The sequence below is a fragment of the Sceloporus occidentalis genome, unplaced genomic scaffold, assembly GCF_023333645.1.
Source record: "Sceloporus occidentalis isolate IW3139 unplaced genomic scaffold, rSceOcc1.0.p SCAF_2, whole genome shotgun sequence".
Lineage (NCBI taxonomy): Eukaryota > Metazoa > Chordata > Lepidosauria > Squamata > Phrynosomatidae > Sceloporus > Sceloporus occidentalis.
Genome location: NW_028316982.1, coordinates 5,272,282 through 5,289,749, shown reverse-complemented (window position 1 = coordinate 5,289,749; position 17,468 = coordinate 5,272,282). Strand labels below are relative to the sequence as shown.

The window sequence follows — 17,468 nt, the reverse complement described above, 5'->3', positions numbered from 1 at the left end:
GAGATGGGAGATCACTCAAGGAGGCTCAAAATGTTTGGCTCACAAGCCTAGGTGCAGAGCCCAGATAAATGACAAAGAAAACAGCCCATACTGGGGCCTGAGCCAAGAGACAAATGAATTTGCCTTGCTTTTAAAGAGCCAAGCCTGCCTTCCCAACAGGCTCCTGTGTGTAACTCCAGTCTGTGACCTCTCAAGGGCAGCTGTGTAGCATCAGCCAGTGAGGGAGGGAGGGTATGAACTGCTGGAAATAGGAGATAGGAAAAACAGAAGATAAGCATTTCTCCTTCCTAGTACAAGGGCGGCAATGCATTTATGTGGAAAAGGTTTTTCTGTACTTTTTGGAAAGCTTTTTCCCGTTTCAGATGTCTTTTAAACTATTACACCATTGTGCTTTTTTTTACAAAAACTTTTGTACTTATAAGATTTAAACACACACACACACACATTAATGGTATATTAACACTCACATATTTGTAACCATATAAAACATATTATATAAACACAAAACACTACAATGCCCAGCATTCCCCTAAATACATATATGCCCCAAAACTTTAGTAGACTGAAGTATTATAGGAGTTGTAGTCTCCCCATCCCATTATAAGAATGAAACCATAAATGACTTTAAAATGTGCTTGTCCTTCCACCAGCCAGCAGTCCAGGATCTGAGCAACAGTGAAGTCGGCTCAACAGACATGGTGGGATTAGCAATTGCAAATTCTCTCTGATTAAACTTGCCAAAAAACCCCCATGAAAACCTTAGGGTTTTCGTAAGTTGGAAACAACTTGTAGACACATAACTGCAATAACCTTAGCACACACCCCCTTCTTAGAACACAAACTGTGGGTGCTTTCCTGATACCCAAAGTCTGTGGCCTGATGTGGCTGCCTTGCTCTGTACACTGTTTGAGGTGGCCCTATTATCAGAGATAGCTGGCGTCTCCCAGGTCAGGACAGAGGGGTGACTCTGGGTTTAAAGGACCAATGCAAGATGATCATAAAATCCTAGAACTGGAAGAGAAACAAAGGGTTTCTCTTCCAATTCTAGGATTCTATGATCACCTTGCATAGGTGCCATGTGGAAATATGTAATCAAAGCACTCCCAGAAGGCCATCCAGCCTCTGCTTAAAAACCTCCAAAGGAAGAGATTTCATCACATTCCAAGGCAGCATCTTGCACTGTCAAACAGCTCTTACCACCAGGACGTTCTTCCTAATGTTGAGGTGGAATCTCTTTTCCGACAATTTGAATCCATTTCTCTGGGTCCTGTTCTCTGGAGCAGCAGAAAATAAGCTTGCTCCATCCTCAATAAGGCATCCCTTCAAATATTTAAACAGGGCTAACCATGTCCCCTCTTAACCTTCTCTTGTCCAAGCTAAACATACCCAGCTCCCTGAAATGCTCCTCATAATGCTTCATGGTTTCCAGACCTTTCACCATTTTGGTCGCCCTCCTCTGGTCACTCTCCAGATTGTCCACATCCTTTTTGAACTGTGATGCGCAGAGCTGGACACAAGATTCGAGGTGAGACCTGAGCAGGATGAAGCTATTTTGGGGATAGCTTTGGGCAGATCCTTTAGTAAAGGATGTACTGAAATCCATGGTATATTTACTGCCCCATTGACCTGAGAGCCACAGTTTCTACCCACTGCATTATGACTGTGCCATGTGCTGTGAGAGATGCTTAAGGGCAGGAAGCGAAAATGAATGCTCATATTTGATCAGGTGCTCAAGATAAAAAAGTTCAAATAAGGTCATTTTGAGTGTATTGTTTATACAGCTGTATGCCGTAATAATAAATTAATAGTACATTCCAAATGGAGTACTTGCATTCAGTCATTCAAACAGCAGAATTCTCACCCTTCCACTGCTGCCCACTATCCGGTGCAGCTTCTTTTCTGGTTACATTCTGCGCATTTTCATACGAGTCGGTTCTGCAATTCTTTCCTTTAAATACTCTGAATTCTGTAAAACAGTGATACCTTTATTGGACCAACAAAAATGCACAAAATACATGTCACAAGCTTTCGAAGCCCCACTGGCTTCTTCATCAGGCAAAGATAAAAAATAATACATGAGGGGGAAATAATGATGATATTACAGTCGCAGTCCTATATTTTGTCAAGATGTTGTTGTTTTTGTTTTCAGTTAAGATGGTATGGAGGGATATCCATGCAGGCAGAGCCCATTCCTTCTAGCCATGGGGGTACTGGGAGACAAAGCATCTTAACATCCAGGAAATAACATTTAAATACCATTAGCAACACAAAAAGATACTGTACTTCCATTGAGATCCAGGGTGTCTCCATCCTTTGTGAGGCTAGAGGCCCCTTTGTTAGGTAGAGAACAAGAGGCCTCCCTGCTTTTGCATTAGGAAAACATTTAGATGTTGTTTAGGTAAAACATGTCAAAGACAGTCCCATTTTTTAAAAAATGTTTTATCTTTGTTGGAGATAGAAACCTCAAATAGTAAAATCCCAGTTCATTGGGTCCCTCTTTAGGATCCCCTTGTTCGGGCTAAAATAGCTGTTTTGTGGATTTTGGATGTTGCAGTACTTTGCTATATGGCCAATATGGCTACTCTGGATATGTTTTCTGAATTCTAGGTATGTGTTTTATAAAATCCTAGAGATGGAAGAGCAACTTTGCCTGATGAAGAAGCCAGTGTCCAACTCCCTGCTGCCATGCACTATCATAGCACTCCTGGCAGATGGGCTTCCAGCCTCTGTGTAAAAACCTCCAAAGGAGGAGACTCCAACACACTCTTTATATATGTCTTCCAGATGTGTGAGTTCCCCTAATGTAAAGGACTGGACATTTTTGTACAATGCACAATGGTCATATTCAGTTCAAGGTTAGAAAAGCAGAGTTGTGTATGTAGCTCTGTTGCACATGGTTGTGCATTGTCTTACAAGGAATGCATGAGCATTATATATACTTGCACATGGACATTATGGGCACTGCACATTAATGAGCATCATGCAAGGCTGCACACTGTGCGTGCAGATATGTGTCCACTTTTGCTTGCACATCATAATTCACTAATAAGGGTATTGTACAACTGCCACATAACTCTGTGAGTATAAAATCATGCTCCATAGTCTCAATGGATGAACTCAGTCATTGCATGTTGTTGTTGTTGTCAATACATGCCTTCCAGTCAACTCTGATTTATAGTGACTCTCTCCCAGGCTTTTCTTGGCAAGATTTCTTCAGAGGTCATTTGTGATTGCATTCCTCTGAGACTAAGAAAGTGTGACCTATTCATGGCTCAGTGAGAGTCTGAACCCTGGTCTCCCCACATCTTAACTCAAGCCACTATATTATTTTGGGTCATTGTGTGCGCATGTGTTAAAAAGAGGAAATGACTGCAAAGTAAAATACTTGGGAAAAGGAGGGAGAAAATAAAAGCAAAGTATAGGGTGGAACAATGTACTCTTTTGATGGGATGAGGAGAACACACCACTTCTTCTCAGAGCCTGGCCTAAACCCCACTTCCCATTTGAAGGCATAACACTTCCTTCTAACTAGTTCTCTTCCTTTTAATTTTCCTTTTAATTCTTCTGACTCTGTAAAGAGGGAGGGAGACTCATGCCTGAAGCCTATTCTTCATCCTGACTAGAGTTGTTGTTCTTGTTGATTTTGCATTATGGCAATCCTATGTATGAATGAGAGACCTCCGAAAGCCCTGGTCATCAACTGCAAAGTCAGGGCTGTGGCTTCCTTAACTGAATCAGTCCATCTGTGTTGCAGTTGCCCTCTTTTCCTACTGCCTTTAATTCCACCAAACATTGCTCTCTCTTCCAATGCATCATGTCAGCATGTGATAGAAGTAGGGCAGCCTCAATTTAGTCATCTTGGCTTCTAGGGAGAGTTCAGGCTTGATTTGCCCTAAGATTCTTCATTTGTCTTTTGAGCATTCCATTGTATACACACACAGCTCTCCTCCAGCACCACATTTCAATTGTTTCCTGTGTTCCTTTCAGCTTTCTTCACCAAATACCCACTGAATCTATGGGATATACATAGAATCATAAGTGCTGGGATAGACCACAAGGGACATCCAGTCCAAACCCATTCTGCCATGCAGGATACCCATACTCATGTGTTCATTTGTGTCTCCTCTCTTTGGGACTAACCAGTACAATCGGATCCTTACTGGTTGATCCAGCCAGCCAAGCACCACATAGCCAGCCTTATAACATGTTATTTCTTAGCCAAGCAGAGCGGACCACGTACATTGTAAAGCCAAACTTGAATGAGGAGAATGCTCCCTGCCATCATTCTGAATGGGAAAATATTTTTATTCTGTTTTGCAGGGGCCTCAGATTATTGGGCAGGGAATGGTTTCATTTCGCAAGGGGCACGTTTTTTCACGGAAGCCCCCATATTTCATTGCCAGATTTACTGCCACAAGATATAGGTATTGTTTAGATCTAGGACATTTGCTATTTGGAGAAAACAGAGAAATTTGCTGTAAACATTTTTGTTCAATGACTATTACAGGAACAACATGATTACATGCAAATGTGCCTCAACGTGTTTTTGCGTTTAATTAAGTAGCAGCCCCAAGAAATAATAGTTCTGAGCAGAGGAGAAGCAGGAGGCAGGGAGTGTTCAAAAGTTTTTTTCCCTCTGGCTGTTTCTCTCCACACCCTCTGCCTCGTCTCCCTCTCCATGAAGTCCTGGAGATGTGTTTACATGCAAGACTAGCATTTTCTATTTCAGTGGGGCAGCAAGACCATTTTGAATTGAAGTCAGAACATTCAAGGAGCTATCCAAGATGGCAGAAACATTTTGGAGACAGGATTCAGAGAGAACAGAAAGATTTGTGCCTGCCAAATCAAGGCAGTTGGAGGGTATACACTATACAGTATCTATACTGGATATCACTGGAGCATGTCATAACAGAAACAGTGAATGGGCACAGCTGGTCATCTGGCTCTCAGGTCATTGTTCAAGCCACAAGGCACAGAAGCAATGTACAATGTACAATGCACAATTCCTGTTGAAACACTCCTTGCAGTTCATTACTGTGCATCCACTTCTGCCACCATCAGCTGGATACATCCATTCTGCATTTTCCACAAAAATTGTTCCCCCTGCTTAGTGCAACCTTTATCCGTGTAGATTATCAACAGAATCCTAGGACAGGTATGTAAGCTGGCATGCACAGGGCACAAGGGTTCACTGAACAACTACCAAAAACTCCATGCTATTCTTCTGGAACCAGACTTGTGAGGATTTTCAGAGACGCACTCACATGCTCTCAGCCTCAGGGGAAGGCAATGGCAAACCTCTAAACAATCTTGCCAAAAAAAACCCCATAATAGGGTTGGCTTAGGGTTGCCATGAATTGAAAAGGACTTGAAGGCACACAACAACAAACTGTGTTCGCCTCTGGCAGCATAAAAAGGAGGAAGGGTGGATGTTTTTATAAAAGACATGTGGCAGCACCTTTAAGACTAACTGATTTTTATCTCCACATGAGCGTTCATGAACATAAACCCTCTTCTTCAGATGCAAGACCCCTCCTAATTTGGTATCATCTTCAAATTTGAAAAGCATGCTATTGTTTTTTGTGGGTTTTTTGGGCTATGTGGCCATGTTCTAGAAGAGTTTATTCCTGACGTTTCGCCAGCATCTGTGGCTGGCATCTTCAGAGAATGCATTCTCTGCTTCAGTCTTGGATGAAGGAATAGAGAGCATGTGAAATCGAAATCTTTCTCTGAAGCAGAGAATGAATTCTCAGATGCTGGCGAAATGTCAGGAATAAACTCTTCTAGAACATGGCCACATAGCCCAAAACACCATAAAAATTAATGGATGCCGGTCATGAAAGCTTTCGACTTCACATGCTCTCTATTCTTTCATCCAAGACACTGTTAAGAGGTTGACTAGCACTGAGCCCAGGACAAAACCCTGTGGCACTGCACTGGTCACTTCTCTCCAGAAAGAAGAGGAACCCTCTGAGGCAGTAGACTTAAGTCTACATAAGCTCATGCTGCCAATTTATTTCTTTCAGTTAGCCTCAAAGGTGCTACAAGATCTCTCTACATACTGTGAGTTTGGAGCTACAAAATCAATTTGAAGGTCTATTTCTTATCTGTGGTTTTTATTTTTGCATAAGTTTTTGTGGATATAAACCAAGTTCTGCAAATGCAGTACCACTCATTTTTATTTATTATTAAGACCTCAGGTATAAAGCATATTTATACAGCTGTGGGATATCTAAGAGCTGTGTAAGATGATCAGCAGATGTATTGTTTTCACACATCAACAATACCCCAGAGGACAGAATCGGGATTCAAAATGATCTTAAGAGATTAGAGAGCTGGGCCAAAAGTGACAAAATGAATTTCAATAGGGAAAAATGTAGGATACTACATTTAGGCTGAAAAAAAAATTAAAAGCACAGATATAGGATGGGGGACACCTGGCTTGACAAAAGTATGTGTGAAAGGGATCTAGGAGTCTTAGTGGACCACAAGCTGAATGTGAGTCAACAATATGATGCGGCAGCTAAAAAAGTAAATGCACTTCTAGGCTGCATCAATAGGAGTGTAGTGTCAAGATCAAGGGAAGTAATTGTACCACTCTATTCCACTTTGGTCAGACCTCACATGGAATACTGCGTCCAGTTCTGGGCACCGCAATTCAAAAAGGATGTTGAGAAGCTGGAAGGTTTCCAGAGGAGGGTGACCAAAATGGTGAAGGGGCTGGAAACCACCAAGTCCTATGAGGAGCAACTTAGGGAGCTAGGTATGTTTAGCTTGGAGAAGAGAAGGTTAAAAGGGGACATGATAGACATGTTTAAATATTTGAAGAGATGTCATACTGAGGATGGAGCAAGCTTGTTTTCTGCTGATCCAGAAACTAGCACATGGAGTAATGGATGCAAACAGCAGGATAAGAGATTCCAACTTCCTGGTGGCAGGAGCTGTTTGGCAGTGAAACACACTCCCTCGGAGAGTGATAGGCTCTCCTTCATTGGAAGTTTTTAAACAGAGGCATTTGTCAGATAGTGTTTGGATTTTGTCCTCCTGCTGGGCTGAAGGGGGTTGGAGTGGATGGCCCTTGTAGTTTCTTCCAGCTCTATATTCTATGGCCAGTCAACACATAGGTAAATTCAGCTGATTCAATGGCCCTACTCTAGTTGAGTCTAACAAGTTGATTTATTAGAACTCTACTTATGCAATCATAAACTAACCTTGTCTGCTGTTCAATTGCCAGAAAAGTACAACCACACTTAAAAGGGAACTCTGCATGACACCAACAAGGTCCATAGTATAGTCGGCCCTCCTTTATCCATGGATTTTTTATCCACAGATTCAAGCATCCACGGCTTGAAAATATTTTAAAAAGGTATAAATTCCAAATAGCAAACCTTGATTTTCCATTTTATATGAGAGAAACCATTTTGCTATACCATTGTATTTAATAAGATTTGAGCATTCACGGATTGTGTTATCCACTGGAGGTCCTGGAACCAATCCTCAGAGGATACTAAGGGCCCACTGTATTTCAAAGACTATTATTGTTGTTCTTGTTGTTATCCACCTCCAATGACTCTGCCAGGCTTTTAAGATCCCTGGGTGGGATGGCTTTCCCTCAGTTCCATCAACATCTCAGGTATGTCTGGCGAAGACTGTAGAAGTAATTCTTCACCAGGTTTCTTCTCAAGGGAAGTAATAAGTAATTTCAATAATTTTCTTCTCGCTGCAAAAATTAAAAAATTGGACAATGGTTGCGATTGTCTTTGCAGTCATAATTTCTAATTGGCCCACAGAGGATGAGGTTAAAGGCGGTTCCCCTTTCCCAGCTCTCCAATTCCAGCTTTCCATGAAAATTCAAAACACAGACAAATCATTTCAATGAATAAAAGTCAGAAGCGTGAATGCCCCTGCATCCCCCAAACACTTTCCAAATAGTTAATGTTGCAAATTGACTTCATAAGAAAATTTGCCCTGTCAACCAACTTCAGTCTTGTCAAAAGGGGTGTATGTGTCTTCAAGCCGCCTGTCGAAACATATGGCTGCACTAACGTTTTATCACTGGAGAAGCAGAGCTGTCCAGAGAGGAGGATAACTTTATCTGTCTTCTGGCCAGAGACTAATTCCAAGGGGTAGAACTGGGTGGGATGGATTGCCATGCTTCTGTGAAACAAGATAAGTGCTAGATCTCCCAAGCTTCTGCAATTACACTTTCTCCCCCTAAAAATGCTTTCACTGCCTTTCTGCGCTAATCCCTGAATAATTAAACAAATGCATAATGGTTGTCATTTTGTCTTAAAAAGGTGAAACTTGGAGAAAAAGAGGCTAATCCCTCTTCAAGGGAACAAATGCCTGAGGACTTTTGGAGGATTGCTTCTCCCCCTTGAAATACCTTCCCTGTTGTTTTTAAATCTCCCTGCAACAATAATTTCAAAGTGGGGATCAGGGTTTTACAATATTGTAAGGAGAAGTCACTCAGATCTGCTCCAAGGTGAGCCACAGAAAAAGGAAATCAGCTGAGCTCAGGAAGAATTCTTGAGTGAGATCATAACTAGGCAGGAAAGATAAAGCCACCGCCTGAATGTGGATTTGTGTCTTCGAGACCACACACAAGGCCCAGCATTTGGAAATGTTTGCTTTGCTTGCACTAAGGCTGTGGGATGGCAGCTGGAGGTTGGCTGGCTGGCTGATTGAAAAGGCATAAATGCAAAGACAAGACATCCAATCTGCCTGCAGAAAGGACTGGGATCTCCAGTGAAGTAATAACAGACTGCAGGACTAAGAAAAGACCTCTCTTTACCCTGGAGAGTGGCCCATAGTTTGGCTACGTATGAACCAGATAGGCCAGTTATCTCTGAAGTCCAAACAAGGACAAACAGAGCCACCATATGCAATAACCATACATACTCGACTATAAGTCAACCTCATGTATAAATCGAGAGCAGATTTTTGGGCCAAAATTATGGATTTTGATATGAGCCATGGATAAATTGGAGTTAAAACCTAGGGGCATGTAATGAAGGATGTAAATGACAAAGCAAAGGAAATCAATGTAACCAACTTACAGAATTCCAGCAGGCATATTTGTGCTCATACTAAAGGCTGAATGGATGAGAAAGCAGAAGGGTGTCAGTACTTCCAGGGCAGATTAAACTCTTGTCTTTCACCAGGGGATGGATGGATGGATGGATGGATGGATGGATGGATACACACACACACACACACACACACACACACACACACACACACACGAGATTTAAAATAGAGTACTTACATTGACCCATGGATAAGTTGACTCAGTTTTTTTGGGTCAATTTTTTAAATTTCTAGACTTATACATGAGTATATACAATAAGCCAGTGTACAGAGCTGGGTAGACTTATTTTTTAAGACTGCCCTTGTCCATTTTCTTCTAGTTGGTTTCAACTTACGGTGACCCCACGAATGAGAGAGCTTCCTGAATTCCAGCCATTCCAGGTCTTGCAAGCTAAGTAAGGGCCATTGCTTTGTTGATGCAATCAATCCGCCTGCAGGGCAGTCTTCCTCTGTTCCCAATTCCTTCATCTTTACAAGGCAGTAGAAGGACAGCAACCTCCATAATTCGCCAGCCATCCTCACTGTTGGCCATGCTAGGTTGGCATACTGTGAGCTGTAATCCAATAAATGTAACTTTCTCTGAAATTTTCATGCACAAATAATTAAAAATATTGTGTATAAACTTACCTTCAGGCTATGTGTATAAGATTTATATGAAACATAAATGACTTTTGTGTTTAGACTTGTGTCCCATTTCCAAGATATCTCATTATTTACTCTGATTTAGATAATAAATTATCTATTGGGCCTGACTTTTGGCACACCCTTTATATGTCTGTGTGCATTTTAGGGAGAGTGTTTTACTCCAAAAAAAGTAATAGTATCTCCTGGGTTTTGGTTCCAGGACCTGCCATGGGTACCAAAACCTGCAGATGTTCAAGTACCTTTATAGACAATGGCATAGTAAAATGGTATCCCTTTAATAAAATGGCAAAATCAAGCTTTGACATTTGGATTATTTTTAAAAATATATTTTCAAGGTTTGGATGGTTGAATCTGTGGATTCAGAATCCATGGACACAGAGAGCTGACTGTATTCCCAGACACAGCAAGATGAATTAAAGTAGATTAAATTGGAGCACAACTCCCAACATTTGGGATGAGATTGAAATGAAGGCCCTACCCTTTGCCTGAAATCAGGAGAGCATGACAAGGCAAGAATGTGAACTGAGAAAGGAATTTTTAAGCCCAGCTCATGTCAGAAAGCCAGGCTGGTGGGGGATGGATTTGGAAAATGCTTAGAATAATAGAATTATTTAATCATAGGCCCAAGACAGATGGGCCAAAAGTGCCATGCTGCCACCGATACTAGGGTTCCGGAGCACATGGCAACCACACGCTCCAGAACCCTAGAACATGCGGCCAGCAGCCTAATGGCGGCCTGCCGTCCACACAGGGGCTGCCATCTTGACGTAAGCGACACCCAGCGTATACATTGCTGTGCATCACTTATGTCATGAGTGCATGCACAAGTGACGTGCGCACAGTAACCCAAAAAGAACCCAGTTTTTCCTGGTTCTTTTTGGGATGGAGGGACACCGCACAGTTTGGCTGCTGTGGTGTCCCTCCACAGGAAAACAGGTTGCATCCATTCTGGTCTTTTCCGGAGGTATGTACCAGGCCATGGAGCTGGAAGAGACCTCAAAGGCCATCCAGTCCAACTCCATGCCATGCAGGAACAAACAATCAAAGCACTCCCTGGGACAGATGGCCATCCAGACTCTGTTTAAAAACCAACAAAGAATGAGACTCCACTATACTCCAAGGAAGTGTCTTCCACTGTTGAACAGCTCTTACTGTCAGGAAGTTCCTCCTAATGTTGAGCTGGAATCTCTTTTTCTGTAGTTTGCATCCATTGCTCCAGGTCCTAGTCTCTGGAGCAGCAGAAAACAAGCTTGCTCCAGCCTCCATCCTCAACATGACACCCCTTCAAATATTTAAACAAGGTTATCATATCACCTCTTAACCTTCTCTTCTCCAGACTAAACATACCCAGCTCCCTAAGTAGCTCCTCTTAGGGCATGATTTCCAGATCTTTCACCATTTTGGTCACCCTCCTCTGGACCTGCTTCAGCTTGTCAACATCCCTTTTGAATTGTGAAGAGTGGCAAAACAAAAGAGAAGTATGGATCACATACTTCTTTGCATGTTAAGAACAGAACCCATCAGCAGACATCCCAGGTGACCTCCTAGGCCCCATGGGCTTTCTGCTGTTCCTGCCCTGGCATGTTGTTATTCCCTCTGTTTGCAATAAAGGATGCTGTCAGAATGCTCTGAATCTGCTCCTTGCAGATAGGGTTGCCAGGTGAAATAAGGGACAGGGCTCCTGTACTTTTAATGGTTGCATAGAAGAGGGAATTTCAGCAAGGACTGTCATGTTTGGAGCAACAATAGTAAAACTTTTTTTTACTTCTTTATTTCTTTGGTCCAAAACACACTGCAGAAATAATCCAGTTTGAGACCGCTTTAAATGCCCTGGCTCAATGCTAGAGAATCCTGGGGACTGTAGTTTTATGAAACATTTAGCCTTCTCTGCCAGAGAGCTCTGGTGCCACAATATACTATTGTCCCCAGGATTCCCTAGCACAGGGCAGTTAAAGCGGCCTCAAACTGGATTATTTCTGCAGTGTGTTTTGGACCTTTAACATAAACTTTGCCACCAGAGGCAGAAATAGCATGAAAATAATTTGGAACAGACCCCCCCCCCCCACCATAAAAACATGTTTCAGCAATTTTTTATTCAGCACTAACAATGTGTGCATGTGAAGTGAAACAAGATTACAGATTCTCTGACAGATTCTCTGCTGTAGTACTAGCACCAGTAAACTTTGCATAAACTTTGCCAGAGGAGATACGACAGCTGAAAACGCCGACTGCATTTAAAACAGCATTAAAGACATCTCTCTTCTGGCAGGCCTACCCAGTCAATTTTAAATCATGACTTTTTAATTTGTATATGAATGCCTATGCATGTATTTTAATGATTTCATAGTGTTGTATTTTAACCATGGGTTTATGTGTTTTTTATTGTGTTTTGTATTTTAATATGCTGTACCCCACCTCAAGCCTTGAGGAGAGGCGAGAAATAAATAGAATTTATTATTTATTATAAGTAAAAACATTTTTGAACTGTTTAGAGATTAGTTCAAGGCTTTTCCTCAAAAGCATCTAGGTTTGACTTTTGCTTTCAACTGCTTCTACTTTTCCTATGATCTCTGTTTTGGGGCCAGACTTATGGATCTATAGGGTTGTTTTTTTAAAAAAACATGCTGGGAGTAACTGGTGAGGTGGGTTCATCTGCTCTTGCCTTTTCTCTCTCTCTTATTGCTTATGCATGCTTAGCAACAGGGTCTGAAGGCAGCTGCTGTTCATTTTGCCTATTGTATGAAGATACGTACAGCTGTAGTAGGATTGTCTGGAGGAGAATCCTGCTCTTTCTCAGCTCAAGCTTTATTTATGGCATTATTTATTTCTGACATGATGCTGCAACCCAGCACTAGACGTCTCTGTTTCTGCAGACTTCCTTCACCATCTTCCCAATGCTAAAGCTGCTAAAAGCCTTCCAGCTAGACAGAGGATGAAGATGAGTTTTTTAAAAAAAGGAACTGTGCAGTCAGGAGCTTTGTTAACTGAGGTTTGCCTGTATATTCTTCCCCAGGTACAGTTTCTACTTACACTCTGAGTAATCACAGAAATGCTTCAGTTGCCACAAAGCTAGATCAATGCTGTAACCTGAAATGCAACATATGGGCACACTTTGGTTTTCATATGCTTCAAGAAACCAGTTAGACCAGAAAATCCGTTAGGGCATTGTGACCTGTGAGCAAAAGAGAAAAAGTGGGAAGGGCAGAGAGAACAGAGGAGGGAGAGAGTGAGTGAAAAGGTCTTCTTCTCCATACTGACTTGAGAAGGCTCTGAGAAGTATAAGTAACCTAATGAAAAGAAAAATCCTGCCCCAGGAACATGGGCCACCAAAATGGTTCCAAAAATATGCCAAGATCCCAGAATGCCTGAGTTTTTCTGACCATGTTGGCTAGAGAATTCTCAAAGTTTCTACATTTAAAAACAAGAACTTTCCCAAGCTTTGATACAAAGGAAAACAATGTAATGCCAAGCAGTCAGCCGGAAAAGGGTACTCAATTTGCTTTGGGATGCACTGGCAGTTGGTGGGTTTCTAGGGCAGTAGGAAGAGTGAGTCCACTCTGAGTTTTAATACTAAGTTTAAAGCAAATTTCCAATATACTGAGCCTACTCTGGGGCTAGTGTTCAGCACCACAGACAGCATCTTTAAAGTCTGGATGAAAGCCAGGAGGAAGTGGAAGGAGGGAGGAAAAGAGAAGGAAGTTATAAAGGGAGAGATGATAAGGAGGATAGCAAGCAAATGGAATGGGATTGAAAAGAACTAATAAGAGGGTGAAGGAAGATAGAAAGAGTGATAGAGAGGGGAAAGGAATAAGGAAATGGAAAAATAGAAGAAGATGGGAGAAAAGAGAGAAGGAAGGAAGGAAATTAGACATATTAATTCCAAGCAAAGAAGTCCTGTTAAGAATCTGAATATTAAATATATCCTTATTGCAATGAAAGCAAACATGGTAACTTGAGGATGTTGATAGATTTAATTATGTATTTGTGTGATTGTTTTGTTGATGTAATATTTAGTATGTATACACAAAACTAATAATAATGATGATAGTAATAATAATAATAGAATCAGAGAATCATAGAGTTGGAAGAGACCTCAAGAGCCATCCAGTCCACCCCCATTCTGCCATGCAGGAAATCTAAATCAAAGCATCCCTGACAGATGGTCATCCAGCCTCTTCTTAAAGACCTCCAAGGAAGGAGACTCCACTACTCTCCGAGGAAGGAGTGTGTTCCAGTGTTGAACAGCCCTTACTGTCAGGAAGTTCCTCCTAATGTTGATCTGGAATCTCTGTTCCTGTAGCTTACATCCATTGTTCTGTGTCCTGTTCCCTAGAGCAGCAGAAAACAAGCTTTCTCCCTCCTCAATATGACTTTCCTTCAAATATTTAAACAGGGCTATCATATCACCTCTTAACTTTCTCTTCTCCAGGCTAAACATCCCCAGCTCTCTAAGTCGTTCCTCATAGGGCATGGTTTCCAGACCCTTCACCATTTTAGTCGCCCTCCTTTGGACATGCTCCAGTTTCTCAACATCTTTAATAATAAAGTCTGGATGAAAGCCAAAAATGCATTCATTGCCCCAATAGCATGGGGGATTCCAAAGGTCACTGTAAGGGTGTACTCTCTTGGAAAATCACCCAGCTAGCATACCATATGGCTTTAGATACTTAGGAACTCCCACCCACACAAAAAAAAACCCCCAGAAACATCTAATAGTTTCTCAGCACAGATTTCAGGATATGGCGAGGGCTCCTGAAAGTTTGAAAACCACTGGTGCAAAGAGAAGGGCAAGGAAACCACCTAGGAAAAGGCTTGTTGTTTTCTTAGAGAAGAGCTAAGTGTTCTTGTTAACTGCCCTTGTGCAGCCCCAACTCAGCTCCCTCCTCAGAGGGATGTCATACTGAGGAGGGAGATGACTTGGGAGTTTACCAGACTCAAGTTTTGGACCCTGCAATTGCACTAAGGAAGTGTAAAGAACGTTGCGAAATGACTGTTTCGTGCGATGTCTTACCACATTGCTTGCTTTTCCGTTATCCCCCCGTAACATTATGTTAGCGCTACAACCGCACTACAATTGCGCGAAAGTTGCGATTTCCGTGATGCCAAACCATGCATTGCAGAACTATTTACTACACCAGCGCCTTCCTTTTGTCTTTCGCATTTCGCAACAACATATTTGCGCATGCGCCTTGGAGGTTTTGGTGGCATCCTGACCTTTATGCTTCCGGGGGGGGGGGGGGAGAGGGGAAAGGGGAGAAGCCCCTTCCAGTTTCCTGTTTCCTGTTTTCGCCTACAGTGTGTGCATGCAAGTGTTCATGCTAGCTAGCTCCAGCTCCCTGAGTACTAGCTTTTGCGTGGATCCTAGTTATGGGCCTGGAATAGATGACCCCTAGGGGCCCCTGTCGTTTACAGCCTCCTAGGTGTCCATGCAGGAAAGAGGAATGGGGCTGGGATGGATGACCCCTAGGGGACCCTTGCATTTGCAGCCCCCCAGGTGTCCTTGCAGGGCAGAGGAATGGGGCTGGAATGGATGACCCCTAGGGGTTCCTTACATTGGAAGCCTCCTAGGTGTTCATGCAAGACAAGGCAAACCCCTCCTCCAAGGGGTTGTCCTGAAAAAGGAAGGCCACCAGAAGGGAATGGGGTCAAAAAGCAGCCCAGCATAATGGGAACTTTGCAATCAGTAACTTTTGCGTTGCGTTGTGTTGCTGCCCACCACACCAAACCATTTCGCAACATATTTCGCAAGGATAACGGGAGACCATGGCCTGGCTTCCCTTTTTGCCTGCAATGCCCAAAAAGGAGAGGAATGACGCTTAAACTATGGGAGCGTTGCGCAACGGGATCCCATAGAAATGAATGGCGTCTGGAAGGACATCACGCTTTCACATTATTGCGCAACGTTGGTGACGCTAACATTGCGCGATAGGCAGGAAAAATCGCCAAAAACTCGAGTCTGATAAACTCCTTGTTTTCAGCTGCTCCAGAGACTAGGACCCGGAACAATGGATGCAAGCTACAGGAAAAGAGATTCCACCTCAACATTAGGAAGAACTTCCTGACAGTAAGGGCTGTTCGACAGTGGAACAAACTCCCTCGGAGTGTAGTGGAGTCTCCTTCCTTGAGGTCTTTAAGCAGAGGCTGGATGGCCATCTGTCAGGGATGCTTTGATTGAGAGTTCCTGCATGGCAGAATGGGGTTGGACTGGATGACCCTTGCAGTCTCTTCCAACTCTATGATTCTATGATTCTATGATTCATGGCAGTCATGTGGATGAGACATCTCCAAGTCTCCCTATTCTCCACCAATCTGGTTAGATTCTGTAAATTCACGCTTGTGACCTCCCTAATTGATTCTTTCAATCTAGTGTGTGGTCTTTCTCTCTTTCTGCTTCCTTCCTCCATTGTCTTTTCCAATGATTCTTGCCTTCTCACGATGTGGCCAAAGTACAACAGCCTCACAGATGCTGGCAAAATGTAAGGAATAAACTCTTTTAGAACATGACCACATAGCCCGAAAAATCCACAAAAAACTATGGATGCTAGCCATGAAAGCCTTTGGCTTTGCATTATAACAGCTTCAATTTGATCATCTTGGGGGCAGTACAGATGGATGGGTCCATGCTGCCCATTTTTGCCCCATGTCTGTGCTGCAGCATTTGCATGCTGCAGCACAGATGCGCCACCAAAAAGAAGCTGCCTAGAGTGGCTTCTTTTTTACAGTGTCACAAACTGGAAGGGACACACCATGATGCCACTTCCTGACAGCGGCATCATCGTGGCGGCCCCCATGTGGACCGGAGGCTGCCATGATGGCGGTGTCCGTACAGACTAGGGGTCCTGAGCATGCAGTTGCTGCGTGCTCCAGAACCCTAGAATTGGCGCCACTTCCCGCCCTTCTCTATCAGGCCTTGGTTTCCAAAGAGATTTCAGGATTGACCTGTTCAGGGATCCAGTTGTTTGTCTCTTTGGCTGTCCGTGGGGTCCTCATCACTCTTCTCCAGCAATACATCTCAAATGAAAGTTGAGCCTTTTAAGCCTGTGCTTAAATTGCCTTGAATCCCATTATGGGAAAAAGTCAGGATTTAAATCCAGTAAATAAATGTGCCCCAGAACATGTCCTAAAGAAGCTCTTTGTGACACTGGGTTTTTTCTTTTTTCTTTTGTGAATGCAGACTTTAGAATTCAGTGATAGTTGGTGGCTCCCATGTGAGTAGGATGGTAAATTCCTCTGGGGTTTAATCCAATTTTTAAAGGAGCTTTCCAGTGTGCTAACCCTACTTGTAGTGATAGGGCTCAGCCCCTTGGATTGCAGCTCCTAAGTCTGGAACAAATGAACAGTTGAATTTTACCAGCCCCAAATCCTTCATGTTTTGCTGGTTCCTTATCATTTCTTTTCCCTCCACCTCTTGGCTGGTGTCCAGATAAGTCTATATCTCCCCTTAGTCAAGGACACCTCAGAGAAGGGGAATGAATTTAAGAAGATGTCCTTGCTGAAGTATGATAAGTGCTAGCCCTGAGGTTCATCTCACTAATGCACATGGCAAGGTTTTTTTCTTGTTTGCAAATTGTTCTGTTGTGACATGGATAAGCATCCTTCCATCAGTTGCTCTGTGCCTTTCTCTTTTCTTTAACTAGGCTGAGTTAATGCATCCCCAGATGTTTCAGTGCACAGAGGCCTCCCATCTCGCTAGTCCCCTAAGCACCCCAGCCATTTCTCTCTCTTGGAAGACA

General features: G+C 42.8%; 1 long non-coding RNA gene across 1 annotated transcript in view; it reads right to left on the bottom strand.

The window, feature by feature from the left end:
- Positions 1-1,837: 1,837 nt before the first annotated feature.
- Positions 1,838-17,468, bottom strand: part of LOC149317907 (uncharacterized) — a 34,519-nt gene continuing 18,888 nt past the window's right edge. The window contains exons 4-6 of the long non-coding RNA XR_016279942.1: positions 12,766-12,907; positions 9,426-9,643; positions 1,838-1,966 (exon numbers count right to left, since the gene is read on the bottom strand). This is a non-coding gene — a long non-coding RNA (uncharacterized LOC149317907). The remainder of the gene's footprint in view (positions 1,967-9,425; positions 9,644-12,765; positions 12,908-17,468) is intronic.